The sequence below is a fragment of the Cryptomeria japonica genome, chromosome 10 (genome assembly GCF_030272615.1).
Source record: "Cryptomeria japonica chromosome 10, Sugi_1.0, whole genome shotgun sequence".
Taxonomy (NCBI): Eukaryota; Viridiplantae; Streptophyta; class Pinopsida; order Cupressales; family Cupressaceae; genus Cryptomeria; species Cryptomeria japonica.
In genome coordinates, this window is record NC_081414.1 from 638,058,542 (window position 1) to 638,078,924 (window position 20,383).

A 20,383-nucleotide genomic window follows, 5' to 3' on the forward strand; every position below is an offset into this window, starting at 1 on the left:
ACCAATATTTCTAGCCGATCCAACACTTCCATCAAAAGTTGCAGATGCAACAACTTTATGACTCTAAACCACTGGAATTTCATGCTCCTCTGCCACATTATGTGTGGCATGAGTAGATAGATCAGTAGTGGTCTCTATATATTTCACTTCAAACACATCCTTTAATCTTTAATAAATCATCTGCAAATTCATTGTTCCTTTACTCTCTTGTTTTTCAATAATTTCTCTTAGACTTTGTGTTAAGAGATCACTATGTGGGCTCTCTTGTTTTTCAATAATTTCTCTTAAACTTTATGTTAAGAGATCACTAAGTGGTATATTAGGTTGCACATTACCATGTGGTATATCAGATTGCACATCACCACAACTATAGTTTTCACCAAGTACATTTGTTGAGTCACAAAAACGTTGGCTTCTACGAGTTGGCCGCATTGTATCTTTACTTTCTTTTTGTTTTTTCTTTGCTTTTTCTCTACACTATTTTTCTTGGCTGAAAAACAAATAAATATATCATATCATGTCTTATGTACATAAAAATCTTGCCTATAAAATTTCATTAAACAGTATTAAACAAATAATATACTACTTAGTGGATTTACAACTTCCCTGTTTGGGAAATGCTCTGCACTCCACCTGCAACTAGGGCTCGACATCAAGGATTGCAAGGTCATAGTCGCTGATGTGGGGGAGTGGATTGGTCCTCCTCCACGTAGGTAAGTGTTTAATTAGATTCTTTGCTGCGTACTTTTACTCGTTCTTCGTGTAGGTGTTATTACCCCTCATCCTTCTCCGTCATCGACCTCTCTCATCTTTGTGTGAGTAGTTAATGCGACCTGATGGAAAGCTCATCAGGAGGCGCCAAAAAACCTAATGAAGGAGCGGAAACAGATGCAATAAATAAGAAATCATTCAAGGACATGGTTCATCATTCCTCTCTCCCTGTCGCTGAAGGTACGAGGTTTGTGAGTAGTTGTAATGACAGCCCCCATGGAGAAGGTAAGGGCCCTAACTGTGCACTGGAATCCATCTCCATTTCCCCCAATGTGTTAATGTGCAATAAAATCAACTTGGAAAAGAATAGGCTTAAAGATACTACTATTTTCTTTGTGGCCGTAGATGTTGATAAATGTCCTGCTCGTAAATTTCTTGATGATTGGTTCAGAAATGTCTAGAATACTAAATTAGGATATCTTGTTTCATTTTGTACACTTATTCAATAAGGTTTATTTATAATTTTCTTTAAAGACCATAAAATGAAAAGAGAGGTTCTTAATAAACAATATTGAACTGTGGGGAAATGCACATTTCGTGCCCTAGAATGGTCGCTGGAAGCGGTCAATGAGGAAATCCTCGCACTTCCGTGCCCTAGATGGATTTTGATTAAAAATGTGCCTCCATTGTTATGCAGATTTATACCTCAAATAGTTGAACCGATAGGAAGGGCTATCCGGGTGGATAACTCGACCTCTCTTATTCCTCATCTAGACGCCAGGGTTCTGATTTCAATCAACCCGGTATGTGATCTCCCCAAATTGGTTAACATCAACCTAGAATCTGAAATTGTTTCATGCCCAATTGAAGTCCTCAGCGGGGTTAATGCTTGTTTTCTCTGCACAAAAGAGGGTCACATTCGTAAGAATTGCCCTATAATTAATCAATTCAAGGGAGCAAAGAAACCCCACAGCGAACCAAACAACCCACCTCATGTACACGAGAAGCATATCCCGAACATGGAAAATCTTAATGACATTAGCAAAAAAATCAATAGTATAATAAATGGAGAAAACAATAAAGTCCCAGAGTTTGGTAAAAATACTAACTTCGGCTCCTCCGGAATTGACCTCACAACTCATTTTTTCTATTTTAGATGCTCTAAAATAGATGAGTGAAGATCCGCAAGATGGGTTTCAAGTTGTGGGGAAAAACCCTAGGAAAAGAAGGCGGAAAAATGCACAACAGTTAGCTCTGGAGGAAATCAGAGCAAATAACCCTAATACCTCGAACTCCAGTAAGAATAAAATATATGTGGAGAATAGTTTGATATCGTCTATGGATGACGATGTGCAAGAGGTTCCACCAGAGGTGAGATTCTTGAATTTAGCCTTTGGATCGAATAACTCTGCTAATCAAAGTTCTGAAGGGGGAGATGGTGTGAGTGGTGAATTGGGTAAGGAAGGGAGTGGTCCTAGGATTGTGAGTGCAACTTCTCATAAGAACTCGGCAGACATGGATGTCCCCTTTGACTTTGCCTCATCAGATGTCTTGATTTTTGTGATAGACCCTCCCTCCCTTGCAGAACTCACCCCTGACACGATTGTTTCCCTTCCTCCTAAGAAGTTTATTGAAATAGAGGACAACTGTGTGATCGAGGTCATTGTTGCTAACCCTAATGCTGTTGATGCCAAAAACCTAGAAAGTGAGATAGAAAACCTAGACTCTTCAAGTAGCTTGAAGGCACTCGAACCCTGTTCTGAGATCCGTGAGGTCCCAAGTCAGGGTGACATTAGGAAGGCATCTAAGGTTGAGGAAGAACATTAGAATGATGACTTCACAGGGGAAGAAGGGGATGGATAACATATAGTGATAATCCTATGGCTCTACCTAGAAGAAGAAGAAGAGGTAGACCGTTGGGATCTAAAAACAAGGGTTCAATCAGTAGAAGGAATAATGATGATAAGAAAGAGCTCCCTAGTGCTTTAACAAGTTTAAGGTACCCAGAGAGTAAAATAATGGCATCTTGTTTATGATTAAGTGCATCTCATGGAACATTAGGGGTCTGGAGTCACTAGACAAGAAGCAGATAGTCAAGAAGTTTGTCAATCAACATAAGGATGCATATATTGTTATGTTTCAAGAACTTAAGGCTGTTAAGTTTACCTTGGAAATCAATTTAGAGTTTATATGGAAAGACTCTATTAAGGTTTGTTCAAAGCATGATAAAGGTAGAGGAGGTGTTGGGATACTCTTCAATCCCAAATGGAAGGACCACATAGTGGACCAAGGATGTTCACCATGTAACAAAGAGGTCTGGGCCTCTTTAGACATCAACAGAACCATATTCGACATATGTTCAATCTATGCCTCCAATGACTACAGGGAGAGGACTGCATTGTGGGACTGGATTGTAGCCCTCCTAGATATACCATAGATCATTGGGGGAGATTTTAATATGATTGAAGCTCATGAAGATAAAAGTGGAGGTGTTCCTATGGAATGGAAAGGAACATAGAAACTACACTGGGAGAGAATGAAAAGCTGGAAAAAACTTTTTGACCCCCTATTGTGCAATAAGAAGGAAGCCACAGGAATTTGGTACACATGGTGCAACTACCAAAGAGGGAAACATAGGATCTATTGTAGGCTGGACAAGTTTTATGCTGACAGAGAGAAATTCTCCTTTGATCAAGATAAGAATGGTAATGTTGTGACAGTTTATCCGACTTCACTATCAGACCATCACCCGATCCTCTCTCAGATTAGGCTCAGAGACTCCTCAGAGAGGCAAGGAATTGTTGGAGACAAATTTTTCCTAAACACCAATCTACTAAAGGACCCGGATGTTATGAGCACACTAAAAATTGTTAAGATGTTCAACAAAGAAAATAAAGAGTTGAATACTAACATAGGTAGATGGAATCAAAATGTTGATAGTTGGCGGGTGCTTCTGCAAACTATAGGGCAGAAGAAAGCTAAGGATTATAGGTTGAAGGAGAGAATATTGTTTGATAAACTTCACCTATGCGAGGCAAAGATCCAAGATAGTCCTTGCAATATATAACTATCTCACAAAGTAGCCCTAGCAAGGGACAATCTCAGGAAACACCAACAATCTAAGGTTAGAGGGGCCATGATCAAGGCTTGAGCCCACTGGATGCAATTCGGTGACAAAGGATCCAAATTCTCTTTCAATATGCTTAAACAAAAGCAATGTAGAGATAGGATTTGGATAGATAACACAGAAGTTGTGGCACTAGATGATATTAAGGAGGCCTTTTATCAGTTCTACAAAGGCTTCTTCACCTCAGAAGACTCCATTAACTCTCGGGATGCTAGAGAAAAGTACAAGATGATTATCCCCTCTAAGATTACTACAGAGGATGCACAAGCATTGAGGGGTCCTATCTCAGTGGAAGAGCTGAAAGTTGCTATTAAAAGTCTGAACAATGATAAAACCCTAGGCCTGGATGGTTTGCCTGTTGAATTCTACAAAGCTAATGAGGAATGGGTTTATCAAGACCTTCATGATCTTTACTCAGAGGCCTTTGAGATTGGCTCCCTAGAAGAACAAGTTAACAAACGGATTATTAAGTTGCTACCCAAAGAAGGAGACAAGTCTCTTATTAAAAATTGGAGACCAATAACGATTCTCAATGTATCCTATAAAATACTGGCTAAACCTCTTGCTACTAGATTAGAAGTTCATTTGTCTCACACAAACAAGATTCATCAAAGGAAGATACGTCCTTGAAAATTTAATCACCATCTGGGAGGCCATGGAGTGGGTAAAGACATTAGGACAGAATGCAGCCATGTTCCTCCTAGACTTCGAGAAGGCATATGATAGGGTGGAATGGGGGTTCATTTTGATGATGTTAGAAGCATTTGGCTTTCTAGCAGAATTCTGCAAATGGGTGATGATTCTCCTCAAAGATGCATCGGCTCGAGTGGAAGTTAATGGTTCCCTTTCACAAAGTATCACTCTTAGCAGGTCTATTAGATAGCGCTGCCTTCTAGCCCCTGCTCTCTTTGTTATTGTCTCTGATGCCCTGTACTACATCCTAAGAGACCTTACCATCTCGCCTAAAGTACAAGGTGTCAAACTTCTGAATGGTGATGAGATAATTTTTCATGTCCCCTCTTTAGTTTGTCTAGTAGAGACATGTGAGTTAGCCTATTATGGGGGTCTCGTAGGCTGGCAATGGTGGATAGAGACGCACACAAGGTAATCAATATCCGGAGTTGGTGTTTCAGGCAGTTTGTGGGCTGTTGGGACTAGTTCCTTGATTTTAGGGAGATTCCCTACTTTTTAGGAGGTTGTGGTAGTTTCCATATTTGAGGTTCCACGAGACCATACCATGGTTTCAGTTTCAGGAAGATTGGGTGTGTTTCTTAGTTTCTAGGAGCATCCCTAGATTTTAGGGATGGGACTGCTAGTTGGCCCATCTTGTCCGGCATCAGTCACAGACAGGTGACAAAGTTAGATTCATGTTTGGTTGGTTATTTTGGGCTATTATTGGATCTATGGAAATATTTTAATATATTTAAATATTTCCTAAGTTAGCGATTAAATAAATTAAAATAAGGCTATGTATATAGCCATTTCAGAGTAATAAGGGGTTTTTGGCTTCATCTAGTTTGATATGCCTATGTGTTATAGCTCGTTGGAAAGGTCTTGAACTTTTCTACATGATTCTCACCTCTTAGAGTCTTTTTGGATGCTTGAAGCTATTTATTCGCAATAAAGTGATATTTTTCTATAGTTTGAAGCCATAATTGGGAAAGTGTCACTTTAATTATAAAGTGCAAGCTTTTTTATTCTTTAGGGTTTGACTTGCAAAGGGCAAGGAGTTATAAGGAGATGAAAACCTAATTGATAGCATCTTTGATCATTTTAAAACTTGCGAATTTGGGAATTGCTCTGGAAGAGTGATTTTGGTCTGGGACGTAAACCCCAGGTCTGAACTTGCTGGGACGTAGCCCTTAGCAGGAGTTGACAGTGGATTTATCCAGGATTGCACAAAGATTGTCAGAGGTAGAAGACACATCTTCTTGGCCTGAAGATTCAGCGTGCATATTGGGGGTTTCAACAGGGCGACTGGCCTATTTCAGCTGGCACGTGATTTGCAGCAGCTTCCACGCCTCCTTTGCAACCACGCCTTGTTTGTATGTTGGATTGAAGGGTTGTATTCAACTTATTTGGTCTTCCTTGTTCGTTGCCAGTAATATTCCTCCATCTGGCATCAACCTAGATTGAGAACAACTCCAAATAAATGTATGGATTCTTGTTGAATACAAAACTAGGTTATTTGCCTGATATGATTTGTAGTATTTTCAAATTGCTTAAGTGTTCTTACATATAAACATTGTTTACTGTTTATTTCACAGTTGTTGCTATTTATAAATTACTTTACTTATAACATCAAAACCCAAAAAGAAACAATCCCTTTCTACAACTTATGTCTATTCTATAAGATCACTAGAAAATTATAAAAATATAGTATGTTTAATTAAGAATTTACAACAGCAACAACAAAAGGATCCATTTGGGATCTTTCATGATTATTGCTCAATTTGCTGATGACATGACACTCTTTATAGAACTCAGTAAACAAAATATGGAGGCTTTGGAGGGCAAAATTAAGTTTTTAGGGGAGATCTCAGGAGCTAAAATTTCTTAGGTTAAATCTACCATGCTTGGTTGGGAGGATCAACCTCCAGAGTGGCTACAATAGTTTGGGGTCCAATGGGGGGGGGGGCACAAATAAGATAGTCAGATATTTGGGAATTCCATTTGCCATCTCACCTTCCCTCAAAGAAATGTGGCTATGGGTCAGAAGAAAGATTGATAAAAAGCTCAATAAGTGGAATAATAGGTATCTCTCGCTCGCTGAAAGAGTGTAGGTATGTCAATTTTTTTTATCTTCCTACAACATATACTACTCCTCAGTGTGGATGTTCCCCAACTACCAAATCCTGGAAATCCAAAAAACCACCAGGAACTTCCTTTGGTCTGATGGGAAAGGAAATAAAAAGATGCATTTTGTTAGATGGGAATGGTGTCATAAGGAAAAGATCTGGGAGGACTAGGACTAAAGGATTTGAGAATCCAAGGGACTTCTCTTGCGGAAAAATGAATCTTCCAGGCATTTGATGGCAATGAACCTTGGAAAAATTTGGTAAGAAATAACATCCTGAGGGCTGTACCGAAAAAGGCCAAAGCTTGGAAATCCCTACCTTTTTGTGATCTTGTGACTGGAGACTTTGCAGTCTCAGTGCAGGGCTCGAGTGTCTTCAAGTCTATTTAGAAGGCCTGGGAAAGTATTAGGCCCTTCATCAACAATACTAGGGTCAACAACAATGAGTTCTTCCATGGGGGTAGATCCATTTGGTGGAACTTCTTTCACTCCTCTAGACCTCTTGCCCTTACGCAAGGGTGCTCTGCTAAAGCCTGGGCTGCAAAAGGCATTTGCTTCTTTAGAGACATTATTGAGGATGACATGCTTCTTAGTTGGGAAATCCTCAGAAGTAGATTTAACTTGCAAGATTGCCACAAGCGGACCTACAACATGATGAAAAAAGCTTGCAGTAACCTTTAGTTGCCCAAAAAGTGAAAGAGTAGTAATGACTATTGTAAGGATTTTTTGTGGAATAATACCATTCATGTGTCTAATATTAAAGCTATCAATATTTACAAGACTCTAACATATGATGAATCCATTATTATACATATTAACAAGTTATGGCTTGCTGATTTTTCAGTAAAACAATGGCAGAAGGTGTTTTCAGGAATATGGAGTAGTCCTGCAACACCCAAAGAAAAGTGTTTTAAATGGATTATGATTATCAATAGGATGCCTTTCAGAAAAGACCATATAATTGTGATATTTGCAATGTTTGCAGGGTTCCTGAATCAGTTAGACACATTTTTTTTAATGTAGTATTGCTAGAGAAATATGGTTGTTATTTGGTATCTCTATTCCTAACCAGTTTATTGTGCTTGATGTTCTAATTGGGTATACTAAGGGTCTGAAAAAAGACACTAATCTATTTTGGCATATTATTTCCACTTAAATTTTATGATATATATGGAAAATCAGAAATGAAGATAAATTTCAAGGCATAGGTAGGGCCCTTACTGAGTCTTTTTGTGGACTCACCCTTCACCACATTTTCTTGCAGATCTCTGTGACAATGAACATTGAGAAGCATAAGTTTCTTAGGTTCATTAAGGATGGAAATGCAAAGATGTACCTTCATGAGATGGAGAATGGATACAAATGGAGACAGACAACAAGAGGAAATTAGGACGTTGACCTAGCAATGGAGAGCCTTGGAATAAAGGTTGCCAAAGTCAGAGACCCAGTTAAAGATTAGACTCAGATGCTCTCAGAACTACTCGAAGGTAAGCAAGCTGTGTGGATGGAGGGTCCCTGGGGGTGGACTACTTGGATGGAAGTAGCTCAGAAGCAGACACTTTTGTGACATGGACATAGCAATTCAGTTTGGCAAATAGGAGCATAGTGTCTCCTTTTTTGAAATTATGCTTTATAGTATCATATGTATAACTTTGTACACCTCTATTTATAGTTCACAATAATCTGCTAAACTTGTGAAGTTTGGACCTATAGTCCATGTAGAAAAATGGTATATGTTTTTGTAACAGTCTTCTCTCCTTATATGCAATATAAAAAAGAAAAACTTGCCTGTTTGTCAAACCTAGATGCGATAAAAAATCATTATTTTTGGCCACACGTTCTTCATGAGAGCACTCATAATCTGTGATTGGAACTTCAGAAATATGATCACTATCATCTAATTTGTGTCTTAAATTCTTTTTCCTCATTTCCTGATGTCCAAATAAACAATAATGTATAATTAGCTCATCAAACCCAACAATTCACAAAGCATATCTCAATCAATCATAGTTTGATACATAGAACAATGAGTCATTTAGAGCAGGTATAAGGTAGTAACAAACCATACAATGATAGTCATAGAGCTAAAAGATTGTCATTATATAGCAGTCCCAATAGATGCAGAGCAGTCCATGATACAAAGATAGAGTAAAGTACAATCTAAGATAATGACTATCTACAAAGACATTTCATCAAATGTTTGTCTTGTAGTCATTATTGTTATAAGGCACAACTGACAGTCATAGTGTAGCATGGTTACAGAGATTAAAGCTAACATATTCATATAGCAACTTTGTTCAACATTAAAGCTTTCCAACAAGTATTAGTTAGAAGGTTTGTGTCCTTACAACATAAAACAGTCTTAAATAAAAAGTCATAAAATGGGGCTCATCAATAATCATCTGCATTGCCAGCGAGATCAGAATCTTGATCACTAGTGTTTGCATCTGCTTGATTTTCTTCCTCCTCATCATTTGAGAAATGTAATACATTCTCTCTCCTAATTTCTTCATCTGTAATCAAAATTTCTTCTTCAAACAGTCCCTCATTGTCTTCATCCACTTCTTCGAATGTTTCTAGTAAATTAGCATGTTGCCCATCAAGCATTACATCAACAACTTCCATGAATTTTCATTTTGAACGAGACTCTGTTTGAATGACATAAGACCATCCTGGGATTCTTACATCATCAATTAGAAATGACTAGTTAATTTGAAGAGGGAAACATACGACTCATTTGTCTCTGATAAAAATTGTCGTGTATTTGCACGCATAAATTTATACTCATCAAATTGTACCACGGATGGTCGGATCCACTTATATTTTAATAATATAAGACTATTTTCACCAAAATCCACTTGAATAATATCTTGGATGAATCCAACATAAAATCTCTTCTCATTTCCATGAAGAAATTCAACACTAACAACACAATCACAATAAGTCTTTCCTTTGTCTTTTTCTTTTACTCTTAAGTGACTACCATAGGCCCACATTCCACTAAAACTCATGGCCCATAAATGTGGAGATTGTGAAAGTTCACTTTCCTCTATTGTTATATTGTGACCTCCTTCTTTTGCATCATTGATTGCATTAGCAATTGGTGCAGGCGCACCTAGGCAAAAGAGCACTACCAGGAGGTACATTTGCAATAAAGGAATATTGGAAAACAATCAAGTCATTTTTTATATTTTTATAAAGTTACTAAGGTCATTGAACCAACATATGTAAGGCTATAAAGCCGATTTGCAAAAGTTGTCCACTAGAGGCCTAGATTGGTCAAAAGGTCAAAATCGTATAAAAGGCCATGAGAAGGCTAGAAAGTATGTAAAAGGCATTAAATAGGTCATTTGGACATGTATTGAATGTTTTTATAAAGCCACGAAGTCATTTGTGCAAAAGTGTAAAAGTTGTCAACTTGACAACAAAATGTTGTCAAACAAAGTTGCAAAAATGCAACAAAACTTGAAAAAGGGGTTAAAAGTTGGTTATGAGAGGTAGTTGTAAGGTCAAAAATAACCACGAGTATATAAAAAGGCATTTTATGGTCTTTCCAAGGAGGAAAAAAATGAAAGGGAAGAAATGAGAATATTTTGGATACATTTTGGTGCATTCTACTAATGTTATTTTGATTGGCTTTCCAATTTTTGTGTTGGTTCCAGGCCTTGTACGACCATGTATGGCCTAGAAAACTTTGTATATGTATAATGGATAGTTAGATATGTGAATTAAATTTTTTTCCTTTTGGTTTGGAGTTATTATGTTTAGAAATGAAGAAGTTATGAAATTTTTGGGGAAAGTTGTTAATTGCAGATTTGATATTTCCTGAGAACAGTCATGTTGCAACGTATGGTATGAACTCATATGAGATTATTAAGACCTCTAAATAGATTTATTAGAAAGATATGTGAATCCTTTTTCTTTTAACTTTGTTCTGAGTCATTTTTGTTTATATTTGTGGAAGTTATGAAGATTTTGGTGAAAACTGGTTTTAAACCATCTTCAATGGAGTTGCAGACAATGGTTTATCTTTATATAATGATTAAACCATTGGAAAATTTAATGGATTGAATATTATGAAAGTAAATCCATAAAGGGTTCATTTTAAATTGTTTTGGGATCATTTTGGTTTGTTGTTTGAAAAATATTTGATGCCTTGGGCAGACTCGACATGCACATGATTTGTTTGGGACAACAGAAATGGGTCTCAATGCAGCAACCATAACTTTTAATCTAACCGTTGGATGTGGATAATTTTTGGATTTGGATATGTTGTTTGTAATCTAGTTATTAAGGGTCTGACCGAAGGGATTGAGGTTTTTAAATCTTATTAGAAAGTTATAGACCTCTGTGTATAGGTCTATCCAAAGGAACAACAAGTTGGCAAGTTTGATACCTAGATTATGCTTTCTTGATTGATTGATTGTTGAAGAAATGATCAAATATGCCTCTAATTAATTGTTATCATTATTGAAATATGGATGGATCAACATGATCCTAGAATTGTGATTGGTTTTATAGGATGCTCTGCATCAACAATCCATTCTTCAAATTTTGGAAAAGAGTCTCCTCCAATCAAATCTTGACGGCTGCGCTTTTGAGGTCGATGTTGCATCCAAGTTTGATTCTCTTCTTCATATTTTCTACATAAAATATAAAGAATAAAATATTAACACCTAACATATTATAACATATATTAACAATAGCTTAGATATCTTAATACATCTATCTAAAAAACGTCGAGAGATATCAATCTCGAGGCACCCATTTTAAATTGTCAATGAGTAAGTTTTATTTACTCATAACTATTTTATTTTACTATCATTCTGTAACAGGTCAAATTCTATTTTTAAAATTTTAAAATAAATAAACAAATATAAGTATTTTATACTATATATGTTTGTTTAATATTTTATTTACTAATAACTATTATATGGATACAAAAAAATTTATATACTACTTTATTTACTAATAACTATTTTATTTTACTATCAAATAGTTAAAGTAGAATATTACATAAATAAAAAAACAACCATGAAAACTTGACTACTATTCTATGTTATAAAATATAACTTACTTGTGCTAGGTAATTTATTTGTCCTTCTCCTAACTTTCTCCTCTTTTATATAATTTGACTTGACCTTCGGTAATTTATCTCTTCTCTTCGCACCTTTATTTTTGGTAAGAAATAATTATTTTGAATGAAATGCAATGGTTCAATCTTAATTAAATAGTTTACATTGTTGGCTTTTTTATTTATTTAAAGTTAAACATTTTTTTAACACGGTCACGCCATTACATTCCACCGTGTGCTGCCACTATAGGTTATGCCTCTCATTGTAATTATGTAAATTTATATGCTAAAAGTTATATAATAATTTATTTATACTTCTAAATATAATTATATGTAAGCTAATAATTACAAATATTATATTTCTAATATAAAATTAACATGAACCAAATAATATTTTATTTTAAATATAATTATTGATATAATTATGTAAATTCATAATTATAAATATTACTATCATATAATTTTCTATGGATGTAACCCTTGCACTTCTTCTTGATACAAGTGCTAGTATTATGAGACCAAACAACTAAAAGTTAAAAATATACAAAACTGATTGTTCATTTAACAAAAAAATATTTTTCTTAAAAAATAATTTAATCAATACTATTGTAACTTACATATAAATAAAAAAAAAAAATGCATTTAGATTACTTGTTTAACAAAAATATACTGTTGAAATCAAATGCAATGAATACTTATAAATAATATAGTTTACAACAATTTAGAAGTCTTGTTATGGGAGAGGACCTAATAGTTCAATGTCCTAATTTTTTACTTCTCAAAATCCTACGTGGAAATTTTAAATGACTCCCAATTTTTTATACTTGGCAAGTCCTTGTTATAGCCAAGGTTTTAAGGCCACATCGACAAATATTATTCCATCCCAACATGATTTTTCTTGAGGTGTGCAAAAAGACTCCCAATAAATAATACTAATAGTTGTGCATTGAGTCATGTTTTCTTGGTGCGCTAATGTGACATCACATGATTTGTTTCTTTTTATATTTAAAGAATACATTTCATTCTACGTACTCATCATCAACACTAACACCTTTAAAGTCACAACTATTGCTCTAGTATTATTAAAAATATTAAACATTAAATCAATAAATATTATTGTTGTCAGGAAGGATTGCACCTTGAATGCTAAGCTTTGACGCTTAGCAATCTTGTACAACATGGAAACACCTTCGAGCCTGTGGGTTTCTCATAACAAAGGTGAATCTCTAGATTATGGGCTGGTTCGCTTCTAAAACACCTTCTAAACTATTGAAACCTACTTGGGAAAAGGGGATAAAGATTGATTGAATTGAAAACTACAACTATCCGAAGGTGATGCACCTAAAATGATGATCATATTCGTTGTCTTAAATTCACAATCATCTTAGATAAAGAAAGATTATATTCACAACTCAGAACTAATCATGGAATGCATTAATATATTATGAAAAGGTTTACACTTCAGAGTTTGCATAAAGGAAAACAAAGTTTCATAATTTCAAACTAACTGAGTCATCATAACACAACTCATAAATCTGCATTTGATATGAATTTCTTTACTTCAACAATGCATAGATAAGACAAATTTAAAGGTTTCTTGAAGAAAACACAATAAATGAATCAAATCACTCAAAATTGAAACAAGACCTGAGAAAGAAATGCTGCTTCTTTAATAACTCTAAAAGGAATTGCTATTACAACTGCTTCTGGAATTGAAAAAATGTTGAGTTAGAAGGTTGTTCTTAAGAACCATTGTCATGTGACACCCTCAACCCTCCTCAATGTTAATGCATGATAGCTTCAGTAAGATAAATGATTGAATGAGAGATAAATGAAGTCTCTCATTCAATCATCTGTCCTATCGATAATTATGATGAAAACCTTCAAGCTATTAATCCTTCACTTGATAAACCATTCTTCATTTGTATATGATCAATCTACTTAGTTCGATCAAATGCTTAACTATCAATTATTATCCTATAGCATAGAATCCCAATTTAATATCAGTTACATTATTTGCATTCACCGATTATTAAATCAGGTTAACAGATGCAATCCGATTTATATCGATTAAACATATTTAATAATAATGATTATCAGGTCAACCAAACACCGATTAGTATCGGATGTTAATATAAGTTCGCACCGATTGATATCGGGTTATGGTCCGATTAATATCGAGTGGCAAGGCAAACATACACTGATTGTTATCAGGTGTTAAGATAAGCATCCACCGATTGTTATCAGGTGTTAATGTAAGCATACACCGATTGGTATCAGTTGTTAAATAAACACTGTTTATTATTACTGCGATTAGCAAAGGGGCATGATCATGTGATGTCTTGATCGGACATGTCTAAAAGACATGATAGGTCAATGCATTGCTTGATTGTACCCAGCTTGCTATATATATTAAATGGCATTTGTGAGAAAGGACATCGAAATAAATAAATGCTCCTCTCACCTGCCATACAAAAGAAGATAGTCAGATTTATATTTTAAATTAGTAATACATAGAACAAGATAATATCAACTAGAATATAACTTGCATATTGAATGTAAATTGAACATCATTACATGGTATCAGAGCTATAGTTAAATCGAACCTGAGGCTGTTCAATTTTGCAGAAAATTCAAATCAAGCATATATTCAACATTACAATTCTTTCAATGGCTAGCGCTATCAGATTTGAAGACAGACTCGGAGCAGGTGATGACTTCTCAGCATGGAAGTTCAGAATTCAAATGATTCTAAAAGAAAATAAAGTTGAATCATTTACAAAAACTGAAACTGCAGAACCTGAGACTGAACCTGACAAAACAACTTGGAGAGAGGGAAATGAAAATGCCATCAAAATCATAGTTGATGGGGTGAGAAATAATATTATGCCCATTATAAGGAAACATGAGACAACCTACAACATGTTCAAAGCACTTGAAGATGCATTTGAGATATCTAATGCCAGTAGAACCTTGGCTTTAAAAAGAGAGATAAATCACATAGCCATGATCAAAGGAGAATTAGTCAATGCCTACTTCACGCGAATATCTACCCTAAGGGATGAACTAGCAACTCTTGGATATGAGATCCAAAGCAAAGAAATAACACTCATTGCTCTAGATGGGTTACCTAGCATATGGGAAACATTCGTCCAAGGCATCGGTGCAAGGGATCAATTTCCAAAATTTGATAGGCTAAAGGCTGACTATCTCCAAGAGGAATCAAGGCAAAATAAGAAAGGGATCAAGCAAAAGAATTTAGATGAAGATCTCCAAGTTCTAAATACGAACTCAAACAAGAAAAGCAAACAAAAACAATTCAGAAAGAGAAAAAGTCGTCACGGCAAGAACACCTTCAAGAAGGACCTTTCTCAGATTCAATGTTACATATGTGATAAATTTGGGCACTATGTTGCCAAATGTCCAGAAAGAGCTAAGCAAGCCACATTTACCAAAACAAGAAAATCTAAAAGGGAAGAGGACCCTGAGAAGTATGTACCCTATTCAACACTCACAAACAAAGCATCAAACAAAGTGAACTCCTGGGTGATCGACAGTGGCTCATCCAGACACATTACAAGATTCAGAGAAGTGCTAGACTCCATGAAAGAGGAGAATGATGAGGAAGTAACTATCGGAGATGACTCCACACATCCAGTAAAAGGAGTTGGAACCTGCACCATCAAACTAAAGTCAAGTGTATCATTGCAACTTAAAGGAGTACTATATGTTCCAGGCATCAAGAGAAATCTAGTCTCAATATCAGCACTGGAGGACAATGGATACAAAGTGACCTTCATGGACAACAGAGTATTGGCTTGGCCAAAGAATTCATCCATCAAGAAAGCTAAAATGATTGGTCAAAGACAAGGCTACTTGTATGAGCTATGCACAGAGCCCAACTTAGTCCTAATCCATGAAACTACAGATGCTAATGAAGTCTGACATAAAAGACTAGGCCACCTAAATTTTAGAGCTTTATTATCAATGGGAGACCTTGTCACAAGTCTACCTAAGTTAAAGCAATATCATTCAGGGGCATGCAAAGGATGTGCCCTAGGTAAAAATACTAAGGGTGATTTTCAGAATAGTACTAGGAAAACAAGTAAAATTTTAGAGTTAGTTCATTCTGATGTATGTGGACCCATGTCCATACCTTCATTGGGGGGATTTTTGTATTATGTAATATTTGTTGATGACTACTCTAGGAAAACTTGGATCTACTCTCTAAAATGTAAAGAATCAGAAGAGATCCTTAATAGGTTTAAAGAATTCAAATCACTAACAAAGAACTACTCAGGAAATAAAATCAAAACCCTAAGAACTGATAATGGGGGGGAATACACATTAGAATTATTTAAAGAGTTTTGTAAAACTTCAGGGATTAAGAGGGAGTTAACAATACCTTATAACCCTCAACAAAATGGGATAGCTGAGAGGAAAAATAGGACAATCATTGAAGTTGCCAAAGCTAATATTCTTGATCAGAATCTAAATGTCAATCTTTGGGCAAAAGCAACTAGCACTGCTGTATATATCCAAAAAAAATGTCCTCACTCCCATCTTGAAGATAAAACCCCTGAGGAAGTCTTTACTAAATCAAAACTTGATATTAGCCACCTTAGGATATTTGGATGCCCTGTCTATATTCATGTACCTAAGGAGAAAAGATTAAAATTAGAGCCTTCTGGAAAAAGGGGAATCCTTGTAGGATATAGCGAAACCTCCAAAGCCTACATGATCTATATACCTAGTCAAAAGAATATTGAACTAATTAGGGATGTGATCTTTAAAGAATAATTAGCCTTCAAAAGATCCCAAAGCTCTCTAGACCCCGAAGTCTATATCCCTACCCCTAGCATAGATAAAGATCCTACTCTTGAGCTTCAGAGGGAGAATCCTGAGGAAACTATAAGTGAAACTCAAAGTCCACCTAGAGAAAACCTCAAGAAAAGACCACTATGGGCCACCAAGACTGTAGAAGAAGCTCATAAGTTTGTTGCTCCTTCAGGGACCTTCAGGGAAAGCAAAAGGTCTAATAAATTCACTAGCTATGTTGCCGTTATGAATGATCTCTCTAAAGCCGAACCAAACAATGTATCAAATGCACTTGAACATCAAGTATGGAAGGATGCCATGTCTGAAGAGTATCAGTCCATTATGAAAAATGATGTTTGGGAGATTGTTCCTAGGCCAACAAAGAAATATGTTGTCTCATCTAAATGGCTTTTTAAGATCAAACATGCTGCAGATGGTAGTATTAAAAAACAGAAGGCCAGATTCGTAGCTAGAGGGTTCTCACAAAGGGAAGGAATAGATTATGAAGAAAGTTTTGCACTTGTTGCCAGGTATACATCAGTAAGAGTTGTATTTTCCATTGCAGCAGCAAAGGGGTGGATGGTACACCAGATGGATGTTAAGACAACATTTCTGAATGGTGAGATCTCAGAAGAAGTCTACCTAGAGCAACCTGAAGGGTTTGAAATTTATGATGCTGGGTCTCATGTGTGTAGACTCAAGAAAGCTCTCTATGGGTTTTAATAGGCTCCCAGGGCCTGGTATGAAAGAATTGACACCTATCTCTTAGGACTAGGCTTCTCTAAGAATCATGCAGATCCTAATCTCTACTACAAAAGAAATAAAGGTGATATGCTAATATTGATTTTATATGTTGATGATTTATTAATCACGGGAAATGATCACCTTATAGATCAATGCAAGAAAGATCTATCCAAAGAATTTGATATGAAGGACTTGGGACTCCTTCATTACTTCCTTGGATTGGAAGAATGGCAGAATTTTGACAATATTATACTCAACCAAGGAAAGTATACCTTGGACATTCTGAAGAGATTCAGAATGCAAAACTGTAGGCCTATGACCTCTCCTATGGAAACCAATTTACATAAACTTAAAGAAGCAACGACAAAGTCACAACCCACCGACCCTACTCAATACCAACAGATGATTGGATTCCTAATGTACCTGGTAAATACAAGGCCAGATATCTGTTATGCCGTTAATGCTCTAAGTTAGTTTATGTGTGAACCTAAGGAGATACACCTGGTTGCAGTAAAACACATTATGAGATACCTACAAGGTACCTTAAACCTTGGTCTCAAATATGAGAAAGTTAATATAGACCTACATGGATTTATAGATTTAGATTGGGCTGGAAGTGTGACTGACAGAAAAGCACTTCAGGGTGTTGCTTCAGTCTAGGTTCAGCTATGATATCTTGGATCAGCAGGGAGTAGTCTTATGTAGCTCAAAGCTCCACTGAGGCCGAATACATTGCTGCTTCTATGGCTGCCCGAGAAGCAGTGTGGCTTAGGAAGCTGCTTGTGGGGTTGTTTGGAGAGCCTATGAAACCCACTATTATACATTGTGACAATTAGAGCCGCATAAACATTCAATAAATCCAGTGTTCCATGACAGATCCAAACATATTGGGATTCCATACCACTATGTGTGAGATATGGTAGACAAGAATGTGATCCAATTAGAATATGTTTGTACAGGAGATCAAACTGCAAATATTCTGACCAAACCTCTTTCCAGAGTGAAGGTTGATCACTTTAGAAAAGGTTTAGGTATGATAGTAAGGTAATTTACTTTGTAAATCTGTATTTGCATATCAATAAGATGTTTAAGGTGTAAACTTCTTTGTCATGATAGGACATTCTGGATTTTATCCCCTGGGTTCATATATAAGAGGTGACAATCTCTCAAGATAATGAACACTTGTATGTAGAGATTATAAGGTGACAATCTTATGATGTCCAAACCAGTTATCATGTTGGATCTTTGGTGTGTCATGGATGTGCCATGATTGTGTTGTGGTAAAACACGTGTATAAGGTGTTAGTGCACATATCACAACTGGGATAAGATGATAATTTAATCTTTCTCATATGATTATCCTTAAGTATTACATGTTTAGGCAATACTGATATCGCATGCTTAGGTGATATCTTGTCATCACAAGATTGACATGATGTACATTTGTATCACGTGTTTAGGTGATACTTCATATCATGTGATTAGGTGATATGATTTTCTAGAGAGTTAGATTGTGTAAAGAATGCTGACTATCATTTGAATTGTGATGCTTGATATATTATTTGCATTTATCTTACCTAGCTAAGAGGGAGTGTTAATGAATGATAGCTTCGGTAAGATAAATGATTGAATGAGAGATAAATGAAGTCTCTCATTCAATCATCTATCCTATCAATAATTATGATGAACACCTTCAAGCTATTAATCCTTCACTTGATAAACCATTCTTCATTTGTATATGATCAATCTACTTAGTTTGATCAAATGCTTAACTGTCAATTATTATCCTATAGCATAGAATCCCAATTTAATATCGGTTACATTATTTGCATTCACCGATTATTAAATCGGGTTAACTAATGCAATTCGATTTATATCAGTTAAACATATTTAATAATAATGATTATCGGGACAACCAAACACCGATTAGTATCAAATGTTAATATAAGTTCACACCGATTGATATTGGGTTATGCTCCGAGTAATATCGGGTGGCAAGGTAAACATACACCGATTGTTATCGGGTGTTAAGATAAGCATCCATCGATTGCTATTGGGTGTTAATGTAAGCATACACCAATTGGTATCAGTTGTTAAATAAACACTGTTTATTATTACTGCGATTAGCAAAGGGGCACGATCAAGTAATGTCTTGATAGGTCATGTCTAAAAAGACATGACCGGTCAAGGCATTGCTTGATCGTACCCAGCTTGCTATATATATCAAATGGCATTTGTGAGAAAGGACATCGAAATAAATAAATGCTCCTCTCACCTGCCATACAAAAGAAGATAGTCAAATTTATATTTTAAATCAGTAATACATAGAACAAGATAATATCAACTAGAATATAACTTGCATATTGAATGTAAATTGAACATCATTTACACTCAATATCTTAATCTCTCTGGTGGTTCTCTCACTAATAGTTCGAATTTTTGGTGTAGTGGTAGCTGGACCGTGTTAACAAAATTAAAGACTCTGGTGGAGAGGGTTCGACTCCCACCCGTGATAAATTACTTACCTCGTGGTCGATTGTGTCCAATACAAACCTCTCAGCTCGGGGGGCTAAACTATTATCATGTGGGACCAATTATAAAAATTCATGTACCCACCTTATTAAACTTAAAACCGAACTCATTTTAATTTTAAATTATATTAAAGAAAATATATTTATTCATTTTTCTTTTCATGAGAATAAATTTAAGATTTAAAAAAAAACACAAGATACATATTGTTATAAACATATAGATGATATGAATTTAAATCTTGTATAATATAGAAAACATTTTTATTCAGACATTTTCTATAAAAACTCAAATACGCTGAAAGCCTCCTTTCTCCTTCATTTCTTTTCTCTTTATTTTTTGAATTTCAGGCCGTTCAGTCACGTTTTTCAGCTATTTTCAAATTTTTTGCTGTGGAAGCAATAGTTTTTAGTCCTCTTCATCGTTGGGCTCGAGAACTGTCGATCTTGGTGCACTTTTTGCAGAAGTAAGTCCAGCGATCTTACTACTAAATTTCCATCTCATTAGATGTTCCGAATTATGCTTAGCTCATTTTTGTTATAATTGTCTTGAATATTTTTGGAATTCTAGGGTTTCCTGATTTT

General features: G+C 35.6%; 1 protein-coding gene across 3 annotated transcripts in view; it reads left to right on the forward strand.

Moving 5' to 3' along the window:
- Window positions 1-20,092: 20,092 nt before the first annotated feature.
- The window catches only part of LOC131073403 (uncharacterized), a 100,934-nt gene continuing 100,643 nt past the window's right edge, over window positions 20,093-20,383 (forward strand). For all 3 annotated transcript variants that reach the window (XM_058009847.2, XM_058009850.2, XM_058009848.2), the window contains exon 1: window positions 20,093-20,265. The gene's annotated coding sequence lies outside the window, so the exon portion shown is untranslated. The remainder of the gene's footprint in view (window positions 20,266-20,383) is intronic.